Below are 12,502 nucleotides of genomic sequence, written 5' to 3'. Positions count from 1 at the left end.
GCGAGTTGTTTACAAATATATGTCACATTGGACTTTTTCTACTTGGTCTAACAAAATATGAGAAAATGTCCAAAAGTGGTAATAATTGTACCGGTGAAGGCCAAAAAATTGCCAAAAATAAATAATAGCAATTTATAATCACTAAGGCATAACAGCAATTTAAGTAAACGTTGCTGATTAATTAAGTACAAAAATTATTTCGATGTAATGTAGATTTTCAAAAAAATTGTCACTTAATTTTAGGTAATTTCTGAAAAAAATTGAATTCGTCTTAGCCTTGTTTACTCTTTTTTAAAACCTTATAATAAAAATGTAGTCTGAGAAGTTAGTAGTACAGGATATACAAATTATAAATTTACCTGTTTTAGTAATCAAAATTGTCCAAATTTTACAAATAAGATCGACTAACTCAGCTCTATACGTGTGTTTTTCTAAACGTGCATTAGAAAAAAAATCATAATTAATTTAGTGACTTGGTTTTCAAAAATCCAGTCTTATAAAAATCAAGATAATAAGATGCTCTAACTGAAATTTGAATTCAATAAATCTATTGGATAACGGAAAGTGTAGTATTTCACCGACTAAAACTATCAATTTTACATTATTTTTACGTTTTTTTTTAAAGCAGCCTTAAGACGAAAAGCATCTAGAGATGCTCAAGGGTAACACAGGTCTGTGGTGGTGGGGTTAGAGAGGTACTTGTACCTTCTACTGGTCATCTATTCTCGAGAATGCGATTCTTTGCGACTCCACTCTGGTTGGTTGGTCAAAGCAGGCCTGAAGCAGAGAATACTCTGCCAGACACTCTCCTAAGAGTGACAGAACTCCTGAGGAATACTCCCTCACCTTTACCACATCTTTTTTAGGGTTCCGTATAGTCAACTAGGAACCCTTATAGTTTCGCCATGTCTGTCCGTCCGTCCGTCCGCGGATAATATCAGTAACCGTTAGCACTAGAAAGCTGAAATTTGGTACCAATATGTATATCAATCCCCCCCCCCTCTAACTTTTGAACCATATGTTTAAAAAATATGAAAAAAATCACTAAAATAGAACTTTATAAAGACTTTCTAGCAAAATTATTTTGAACTTGATGGGTTCAGTAGTTTTTGAGAAAAATACGGAAAACTACGGAACCCTACACTGAGCGTGGCCGGACACGCTCTTGGCCGGTTTTTTTAATTTTATTTAGGTAACAGTAATTTGTACGCAACACGCATGGCGTATGAACGCACGCTGTGGAGACGCCTGCATATGTCGTCACGATCCTTAGCAAGTTAGCATTACGCGACCGCGGAAGAAGAGTCATTTGCACGCTCTCAACAGACTTTAGCTATAAGATTTCCTGATTCAGTTCCTGCATTATGTATAAAGGCATCTTCTGGGCGAGCTCACTCCATCGTAGGCCACGTCTTTGCCTTCGGCTAGTCTGTGGTCAAGAGTAAGCCCATTTATAATAATAAAAAAAAAAAAAAAAAAAAAAATCAGTTTCTAGGAAAGTTTAGCGGAAAATCTTACAGGATATCAACAATGCATTTGAAGTGTTCGCAGCGCAGAACTTGCCGTATTCGAAAAGTGCTCCTAAGATTTGTATAAGATATCGCTAAAATACACCGATCTGTCACAGTCAAAAGTTTCTTAAAACTAAACATATACAGGGTGCCCGGTAATTAATGGACAACCTTTTAACCACCAAGCGGGCACCTTATACTGGTCCAGAAAATCGACTTTAAGCTTTAGTAAAAGTCGCCTGGTTTTCGAGATTTTCACACTTTTTAAAATTTTAATACTAAAAAAAAAGGTTAAAAGGTTGTCCATTAATTACCGGGCACCCGGTATATCCAGTAATTTTTGACACTGATATATCCAATCCATATCGTAAACAGATATAATAATCTAATATTACATTTATATGGGAATCGGGCACGGTTCATCGCGGCTGCGCGCGCCGCGAGTGCAGCGCGTAGCACTGTTGCCGTCAGTCCCGCTACGAGAGCCAACCGCTACGAATCCCCGTAGCCGATCGCAGCGCGCTACGCGTAATGTTACACCGCGCGTGACTACAATCGCATGCCGACCGCCGCTTTACAGTGCCAACAAGTGATAAACATAAATATAAACATTCAAATAGGTAAAGTTTCTTTGTTTAAATTATTACTAGCTTAATAACCGGGAAAGTTTTTGATTAAATGCCACTCTTGTGTTTGCAATGTTTGCTAATGGATGTGAAGTTTTTCTTTTCATTTTAATGATGTCGCTGTGTAAAGCTTTTTGAAGCGCTGGTTTTGCGCGAGTCACTGTATTTATTGTATGTAGAATTAAGGGTTTATTCATATGAGTCGCTTATTTAAATTTTACTTTATAGCCTAGATTCTTTTAAGTTCTTAATTACACGGTTTTTATTTAAAACGTGTAGTTTAGTTAGATAGAGTTCTTTATCCTTACATAAATGCTTTTAGTGTGGTGCTTTTATTTATTTACCTAAGACCTTATTTGACATCCATTAAGTGTCAATTAGCATTATTTTAAAATCAAAAGTTTTCCTATCATGTATTGATATGATGAAATGTAAAAATACATAAAAAACACCTTAAATTTGGAATTGTTATACGGTTTACAACAATTTGGCTTAGTTGTAACACTGATCACCTAACAGTGGATTGCTAATATCTACAAATAACTTTGGCAGGTGATTAATTAATTGATTATAGCAATTCATCACTATTATTCCCACATCAAAGGATTATCAATCAATAAATTTTCGCATGTCGAATACTACACTTTAACACAAAAAATAAATATTGTGGGAGATCTTACACAAACCAACCTAGCTCAATCTAATGATATATTTGAAATGACACTAATTGCCACTTTCTATCACCGCAATGCCTGTCTTAGGGCCCATTTAGACGGTACGAGAACTCGCAAACGAGTTGTAACACATTGCGGTGTTTGATGGCTGTGCAAAATTGGTAGCCAACATTTCTTTAAAGCAAGAGTAAATAGGTATCTCATAGGTAAGCGTGCTCCACCGTAGACCGCATCATCACTTACCATCAGGTGTGATCGTGGTCAAACGTCTACCTATCCATACTAAAAAAAAAAAATGTATGTAACCTCAGCCCGCAATGTAACTAAAATCGCATGCGAATTCGCACGCCGTCTAAATATAATATCCGTGTGAATATAATATGTAAGATAAATAAAATGGTTGTGAAGAATTATTTCATAATCACCAATTTTTGATGAAGGAAAACATCGTGAGGGAATCGGACTAATCCCAATAAGGCCTAGTAACTAGTTACACTTTGGTTTGGAAGGTCAGATGGCAGTCGCTTTCGTAAAACTAGTGTCTACGCCAAATCTTGGGATTAGTTGTCCTAGCGGACCCCAGGCTCCCATGAGCCGTGGCAAATGCCGGGATAACGCAAGGAGGATGATAATACCAATTACCACTTTTCGATTACGCTTTCTATTCATAAATATTCACCCTCTAGACCTAAATAGGTATAGTCAACCAATTGGAACCCTAGGCCACTCTACAACCATGTCAAAATGACAAGCAGTAAGAGATTTCTTATATGTATAACGTCGCTATGACATAGTTCTATAGTGGCCTAGGGTTCCAATTGGTTGACTGTACCCATTTAGTAGCTCAATTTACAGTTTAAGAGAAATGTTCTCCTGATAAAGTTCCGACTGAGGAATGAGCTTCCGAGAATTTTCCCAAGGTTTTAATACGGTTTTATAGGATCGGAAACACACACGTACCTAACATAAACATCGTCGGGCCAAACGCGACACGATTAAGTCCCGTTTAGTAAAAAAAAAAAAAAAAAATATTTATTTTTATTAATATTGTCCTTAGGTTACCGCGATAATTACTAATGATATAAAACTATGGAAACGGATTAAATCGTGTATAATGATTTTTTTATTTCGTGCATGGTATAAAATATTTTATTTTATCTATTATCTACAGTCAAGTTCCCTATTGTGAAATTGGTAGGTTTTAACATGTTTCGATTGTTTATTTTCATGTTCACGTAATCGCTTAACGCTTTAATTCCCCCGCTTGTGGATATGAGATAAATAATTGATAAAAGTAAGCGAGTCTCGCCCTGCGGGATTCCTTAATGGCACTCGTTAATTTAGTATCGCGCCGCTACTACACCGTTCGCCAAAATAATTATTCGCCTTAATTAATAAGGAAATGTTTATCTAAAGTACTATTGACATTAATTTTACGAGCCTCCTTTCCTCTTGGGGTTTTTGGCGATGGTAATTTAAGAGTATAGAGCTTTTTGTATCAATAAAATGTTAATGGGCTTTTTGTAAAAAAATACGGGTTTCGAAATTGGTGGTTGGCTAAAAAACCTCTGGAAACACTTTATTTACATGAACATATTTACATAATTATACAGGGTGGAACTTTTCTGCGATCTTTCCTGAAAGTGTTGTGTTATCTAATTGATGTTCAATCAAATTATTAAGGTTATAATCGAGGTTAAGTAACACAATTAATAAACAATAATAAATAAAATCAGTTTGAGTTTGGTGACAACCCTGCCGCTTTATTTACATTTTTCAATGACACATGTCAATACTCAAGAAACACATTAACCCTATTTAGAATTTTTAGAATTAAGAAACTAAGACTAAACTTAAAAGCTAGCTAATGTCTAAAATAGGCCCTTAAGGCATTGTACCAAGGATACTGGCGACATTTCCTCGCTGTATCGCAATGCTGATACGTTGTGCGAGGAAGTTCACCAGTTAACCTCACTAACCTCTGGATAGGTAATAAGTAAGTATTGAGTTATACCGCCTAGGGGATCGATTTTTGAGTCTCACGCGTTCGAATTCAGAAAATGGTCACGGAAAATAATAAGCAAGTCACTGTTTTCAACCGGTATTTTAGTGACAAAATCCCGTATGCGAGATTCAAAAATCGCCCCCTAGGTCACTCGCTCGCGGTCGCGCGTTAAGTAAGTACACGCTAGCCGTTCATTCGAATTAACAAGTGGCCCAGGGGCGCCTCGCGACCGCCTGTGTAGTCGCGTGGCACGTACATAGTGTGAATTTTCTGAGATGAACTTTTCGCTTTAGCCGTAATCTGTTAAACAAAGGCCTTTGTTTCTATTATTCACGGCAGCTAGCTCCCGTTTAAACGGCACGTGCTATAGTCTCAGTGTAGTTAAAAAGCAACTATCATGATAGTAATAAGGTTCAAATGAACCTTATTGCTATCATGATAGTTGCTTTTTAACTACACTGAGACTTTAGCACGTGCTGTGGAAACGGGAGCTAGCCGCCGGGAATAATAGAAACAAAGCCCTTTGTTTAACGGATTACGGCTAAAGCGAAAAGTTCATCTCAGAAAATTCATAGTATACTATTATTCTGAGTTTACGTAGTAACTTATTAGTATTAGTTAAATAAAGCGTAGGTATTTTGTCGTTCTGCGGGCAAGTGAAGGATCTGTTACGTTAGTAACTTATTAATAATCTGTGCTAAGGAACCAAGACCGCCGGCTATCGAACCGGGAATCGAACTCGGCTTACGAGGCTAAAAGTCTAATTCTAAATCATTAGTCCCAAATTCTTATCCGAAATACATTAAGTACATGCGTTTATGCTGTTATGCTTTGGAAAAAATACCGATTTGGGCAGGGGCGGCTCACTCCTCGATTCCATCGCCGCGCTACAAGTACATGCGGGCGGCCGCGAGTTCGCGGCCTAATCAGGGGTGGCTCGCATTCTCACGGAACGCTTGTTCGCACTTTCTATTTTTAACCCCCGACGCAAAAACGCCGGGGTGTTATAAGTTTGACGTGTCTGTCTGTCTGTCTGTCTGTCTGTCCGTCTGTCTGTCTGTCTGTCTGTCTGTCTGTCTGTTTGTCTGTCTGTGTGTGTGTCTGTCTGTGGCATCGTAGCTCCTGAACGGATGAACCGATTTCGATTTAGTTTTTTTTATTTGAAAGCTGTGTTAGTCGGGAGTGTTCTTAGCCATGTTTCATGAAAATCGGTCCACTAGGTCGCGGTCGGGGGTTTTTTCAAAATTTTAATTTTGTTACTATACGTCGCGAGTTTTTTTAAAGGTCCATACGCGATATCCGCGTGTGGAATGGTTAATAACGCTTAGTTAAACAAACATTATGAACAAAATATGACAATCTTACACAGATCTACTATTGATTATGTCATTTAATGACCCACGGAAACGTTCAATCAGGCTTGTGACGTTGGGATTTAAACAAAAATATATAAATACTGTATATACCGAGAAAGTACCCAAGACTTGAATATAATAGCATAACATTTTATCTGAGTATTAATTTTTTTAATACATAGGCAACCCTAGCGTCCGACGATGCGCACGTGCGGCTCGTTTCTTTGTAATCATTTTGTAGGTATTTAAAAAGGCGGCATTTCGTGAACTTCAAAGCAGTGGGCCTTCTGTACTTGTACTATTATAAATTCTGTGCTTTGGGTGAGAATTGAACTCATGTTCTTCGCATCGACCTCCGGATTGAAAATCGCACGATCTTACCGCTAGGCCACCAGCGTTTCAGTTTTTGATATCCATACTAATATTATAAATGGGAAAGTGTGTGTCTGTTTGTTTGTCCGTCTTTTGCGTCAAAACGGAGCGACGAATTGACGTGATTTTTTAAGTGGAGATTGTTGAGGGAATGGAGAGTGAAATAGGCTACTTTTTGTCTTCTTCTAACGCGAGCGAAGCCGCGGGCAAAAGCTAGTTTTTAATATAAGTAATATATGTTCGACGCGTCGTCCCCGGCCTGCTCTTACCACATCTGTTCAGGTGCCGTAGCCGAATGGCATTTCTGCGACGCCAAACGAAAACGAAACGCCGCGAAAGGTGGCTCTGTCGCGCCAATACGCAAGAGCGATAGAGATAGATATCTACGAGCGTTTCGTTTCGTGAGCGTTTCGTGTTTGTGCCATTCGGCTACGTACCCAGGAAATTAAGCTCTAAAACTTGTTTCGCGCATTTACCTATCAGCTCAGTTTTCTTCCCATATCCCTGGCTTCTTTCTGCTATTTCTTCTATTTGTAAATAAACTTGTAAATAAATTTCTTTTTTTCTCATTTCCTTCCTACCTCTACCACTACTACTGGCCTTAGCATCTATTTCAGACGATTTATGGTGCAATGTCCGAGAGACATCGCTTTTGATGACTATGACGACCTATGCGAGAGCGACATATTTTGCCACATAGCTGACAAGGGAAGCTTGCAACCGATTGCGACGTTTCGCTATGGTGTCTTCTTTCCCTTTTGTCAGCAAGTGCCGCAAACCAGGGGGTTTAGGTGGAGAGAGGACCGACGGAGCTATAAGTAACTGCTATAGCTGTGTCCCATTCTCTCGACCTAAACTGAACCGCTTTAGCACTTAATGGTAACCCCCCCGTCTCATCACCGAACTTGTGACCATCTCCAACGCACTTTCACCTCTATCACTACATATCGTCACTACTTTTAAAAAAACTTGTATCTTCGTCTGTCAATGAAAAGAAAATTGTAGTAAGTATGTATGGAATGCATATAGACTTACTGCGTTTTAGACTTTGAGGAGCAGCGTGAGATACGAGATTTTTTCAAAGTAGTGACGATATGACGCTAAACGTCATATTAGTATGCAGATTATTACATGTCCGTACTGTATTGATGACTATTTCGGAGAAACTCTGCTGTAATCCGATACGAGCGACGTATTATCGTGTTAACAATGATAGAGATTCTAGTTAGAACATATTGTACTATAGAGGTGTATAATGTACTTAGGTATATAGGTCTATCAACCTATCTTCAGTACCTAGGTTTCCTTTGAGACGACTACATGCATGAAATTAGTATATTACGCTACACGTACGGAAAAGGGGAAATTTGGAACAAGTGGCGATAAGTTATAAGACGACCGAATGGAGTGCTTTAAATAGACACGAGTTGCAAATTCCTTTTTAAATAAACTTAACTCATTGCTTATGTGACGTAAAGGTAATAACAAATTGAAATATTACCACACACGAAAAAACTAAAAATATGACTAAACAATTAAAACTATAAACATTTACCTAAAAATAAAACTAAATAACAAGCTACCTATGAAAATACTTATCTACAAAAATAAAACTGTTATAAAGAGAAAGAACTCAGACAAGTGTACTTAGTCGACGCTGCATATCGTCACTACTTTAAAAAAAATCTCGTATCTCACGCTGTTCCTCAAAGTTAAAACGCAGTAAGTCTATATGCATTCCATACATACTTACTACAATTTTATTTTCATTGACAGACAAAAATACAAGTTTTTTTTAAAGTTGTGACGATATGGTGGACGCACTCTCGCCCGCCCCGCTGTACGCACCGCTGACCGCTCCGCTCCGAGCGTCCGCTCAGGCCTTACACTAAAGCCTCCGCCACACATAAAGCGTTTTGATAGCGTAGTGTTAGCAGAGCGCGGATTCCACTCGCAATCCGCGCGCAGTCCGCTCGCAATCCACGCTCGTTAGTTCCTGCCGGCGTCCGCTGGGCGCAACGCCAGCATTTGTCCGCCGCTGACGCTCCACTACCGCTCCGCCTACGCTATCAAAACGCGCATCTGTGGCCGAGCTTTAAACCTTCTCCTTGTCTGACTTTGGACTTCTCGTAAGTTGTTTAGCCGTATTTATTCGCTCAAAGTCAAGTTTTCTACGGATTACAAAGGGTCGGGTTTATATACATTTTCATTTCATTTATAAAGGTTTCATTATATTTGCAAAAAACTTACAGCGATACTTGAGTCAAGATCCAGTTTTTTTGCAATCTAAATAGTATTATTAGAGTGACGTAATAGTGTTATTAGAGTGACGTAAATAATAATAGTTCTTTTGTTTTATTAAAAAAAAACAATTATTATTATTTCATTTTCTATTTAGAAAGTAGCTCAGATTTCTCTCCGGCAAGCCGTCGCGATTTAACTTATTCTCGTTAGTTAATATTCAACTTCCTCCCCTTATTGCACAATGTACTATTGAAATAAAACTATGGAAACGGATTAAATCGGGTATAATGAAAACCGTAATCCGTTTCCATAGTTTTATTTCATGAGTAACTATCGCGGTAACCGAAGACAATATAATGTACTATTGTTTAGCGGTAACAGAAAGAAAGTTACTTCTGAAGCTAAATTCTTGCTTTTGTACACATATTTACTTAGAGTCACTTACAGGTCGAACGCGATTAAATACCATTAGGTATTTTATTTTACCCTTTTTCTGACGTTTCGGTCAGATTGCACTAGCTGTGGTCACGATTTTTGATTTTATCGTTTTATAATTCAGGCAGGCAGCTGGAGACAACTGATATGCGGTCTAGCTCAACTGGCACCTCGCGCGAGTCCATAAAAAAAACAAAAACATTTATACGCGGTACTAGTACTCGTCACCCATGGTTTAAATAGCGATTAATAAGATAAGATTACCGTTACATTCATCGCAATTAGATTTATTAGATGAGAAATGTTTGTAGCCTTCACATTTCATACGCCATATTATAAAATATAGAAACTTTTTACAATTAATGAATAATATATGTGATGACATTGTCATGAGCAATCAATCTCTCAATTTTGTTAGCGATTTGGTTAAGCTTTGCTCGTATTTGCTGACTTATTTAAAATACTTTCACGGTAAGTTGTGAACATATTCTATAATTGTGTTGGTGCTAGAATGTACGGGAAGATATTTAAGTAATTAAATGTCGATTTCGTTCATTGTTACTGTGATAAACAAGCGTGTCATTTATTAGAACTGAAAACCGTCGCATGTCTAAAACTCGACACGGCTGGCATTTATTGGGACTGTTACGTTATTTTCCAAGTCCCAATGTTTGTCGAGCCGTTTTTTCAGGATATCACGATTAAAGTAGCCAAAACGAATCGTTTACAGTTTCATATTATCAGCATATTTTTCTGTAAGTCACATTAACTTTACTGAAAAAAACAAATTACATGCACATAGATAGTTTTTTGTATATCTTTTACGGTTTTATTGATATGTTTTCCCGTTAAATGTAGTGAAATCTGTATAATTTCTTTGGGTAGTGCTTGACATGTCATTTTTCACAAAACTGTACACATTTTCCTGGATCTGTTCTTCGTGATGCTTCCAGATACAGAGGTGGATTTAAACGACGAAGAAGTGGAGCCGGCAAAATATTGCAGAACCTGTGGAATACAATTTTTATTTTGGAGGAATCCCTATTTTAGTTCATTACATAATTTATTTTGCTCAAAATGCGGAGCCGACTTATTTTATTTTATTACATAAATGTAACACGTAAAAAGTAAATGTTATCAACAGAATACGTTTTTTTTTTATTAAATTATTTAATTTTGTAGTAAATTTTAACCCAAAACACTTGTTTTTTACTGTTTTTCCTGAATCATACTTAGATGTCATCTATTAGGACTGCCAGCAAAAGCACCTGTCAGTTATTCGGACAAGCGTATTGACTTACGTTTTATTTAATTTTGAGATTTTTTTATATTATCACTGTATGAAACTAATTGCATTTAACAAAGTTAAAGGTCACATCTCCCAAAAAAGATGGATATGTTTTGTATAGATGGGTAAATTATCGTAATATCACGAAACACATAAATATTTTCCCTTAACCTGTCGAGCAGTGGTACATCCACCTTACATCAAGTAGGCCACAGGGGCACTTTTATATGTCAACAATTACAATAAATAGTATGAATTCAACTAAAGTACAAAGTTACTATGATTAATAAGAGATGTTAGAGATATATAGTCTCTAAATGTTAAAGTAGGTATCTAAAAAAAATTAAAAATGATGAAAAAAAAAAACAAACTGCTACAAATAACAAATAACTAAAATAACTTTAGAGTTGACCTTAAAAAATACTATCTTTCCCTTCCTTAGATTTTATGAATGACACTGTTGTTTGTTTCTTTATGAATATAAACCTTTTGTATTTATGTGTGTATGTTTATGGTTATACTTATTTATGTATGTCTGTTTGAATGAGTGTTTTGTGTTGTTTGGTTGTATTTAAATTCTACTTCTCATATTTCTTAGAGCCACAGGTTGTCTGGAAGAGATCGCTCTTAAGCGCTCTTGTGTATTACTTGTAAACTATGTGAGGTGTGCAATAAAGAGTAGGTATTGTATTGTATTGTATTGTAAAAGACTTTTGATATTGATGTCACAACTAAATCAAATAAGAAGTATACTTAATCTATTTTTTTTTCCTTGGAGATGTATATGGTCTCCAAGAGTCAGAAAGAAAATATACAAACAAGGACCGAAGAACATAGTTGAAGTCGCGCTTGATGTATGGACTCGCGCGCGACAACGCAAGTTGTGCTAAGCCGCCTGATGCCTGTATCCTGATTTTCCAATAAAATGAAAATGATGATATTTAATCGCGTTCGACCTGTGACTTCAAATACTTCTGAAGTGTTCTTTGATCCGCTACTTTTAGTGCAAACTCATGGTAGAAGCACTTTAATCCAATTGTAGCTATTAATACTTAAGTGCGAGAAATGAATGCGAGAACAAGCTATAAACGCAGCAAGCTGCAGGGTGCAGGCCTGCTAAAACCAGAGCCTAATAAATTGTTGTTAAACCGTCGCAGTACATTTTTACTCTGTGGCATTAAGGTGAAGTAGGCTCCGGATCTTAAATTGTTAAAAAAACAGACTTAAAATACATAGTACATTACGATACAAGTGCGTAAAAAAGGAAGTTCGAAACGAGTGGCGATAAATTAAAACACGACCGAAGGGAGTGTTTTAAATCGACACGAGTTACGAATTTCCTTTTCGCACGTGTATCGTACGACGTTTTTCAGTACTATAATGAACCACTTCTCGCACTAGTGCGTAAAAAAACACCATCTGTACTGAAAATGTATATAAGCCAAAATCCTAGAACTTCTTATGGTGTAGTAGACCTAAAGTTGCTTATACGTGAACTTTTGTTTAATATACCTTTTTGCTCCGTGCGGAAAAGTCAGATAGAAGTACGGATATCGTTTTTTTTATTTAATTTATTTATCGTTTAGAAGTAATTCGTATCTTTAATTTTATTTATTTAATTATTTTTTTATAAGTACCTACTTATATGTGCAAAATTTGTTAGTATGTATTATTATTATAAGTGAATTATATACACTACTAGCTTTAAGCCGCGGCATCGCTCGCGTTTATTTTGAAAATTAAAGTATGCAAAATTTCGCCCTCAAGACAAAATAGCCTATGTCACTCTCCATCCCTTTAACTAACTCCACTCAACAAATCACGTCAATTCGCCGCTCCGTTTTGCCATTTATAATATTAGTATAAATGATGTTTGTTCTATCAAGTGAAAGTAAAAATCGATGAAGTCCCTAGAGAAAGGTGTCAAGATTTCCAATAAAAATTATGACAACCGTATTGCTTTTCCTTTACCGTATTCCTTTGTTTCCAAGA

The 12,502-nt window shown here is 36.8% G+C and overlaps 1 protein-coding gene across 1 annotated transcript in view; it reads left to right on the top strand.

The window, feature by feature from the left end:
• The first annotated feature begins 1,938 nt into the window (after positions 1-1,938).
• Positions 1,939-12,502, top strand: part of LOC125229007 (insulin-like growth factor-binding protein complex acid labile subunit) — a 103,559-nt gene continuing 92,995 nt past the window's right edge. Inside the window, exon 1 of the mRNA XM_048133767.1 lies at positions 1,939-2,131. The gene's annotated coding sequence lies outside the window, so the exon portion shown is untranslated. The remainder of the gene's footprint in view (positions 2,132-12,502) is intronic.

The sequence above is a fragment of the Leguminivora glycinivorella genome, chromosome 8 (genome assembly GCF_023078275.1).
Source record: "Leguminivora glycinivorella isolate SPB_JAAS2020 chromosome 8, LegGlyc_1.1, whole genome shotgun sequence".
Lineage (NCBI taxonomy): Eukaryota > Metazoa > Arthropoda > Insecta > Lepidoptera > Tortricidae > Leguminivora > Leguminivora glycinivorella.
The sequence above is the reverse complement of the archived record's forward strand: the minus strand, read 5'-3'. Positions and strand labels throughout refer to the sequence as shown.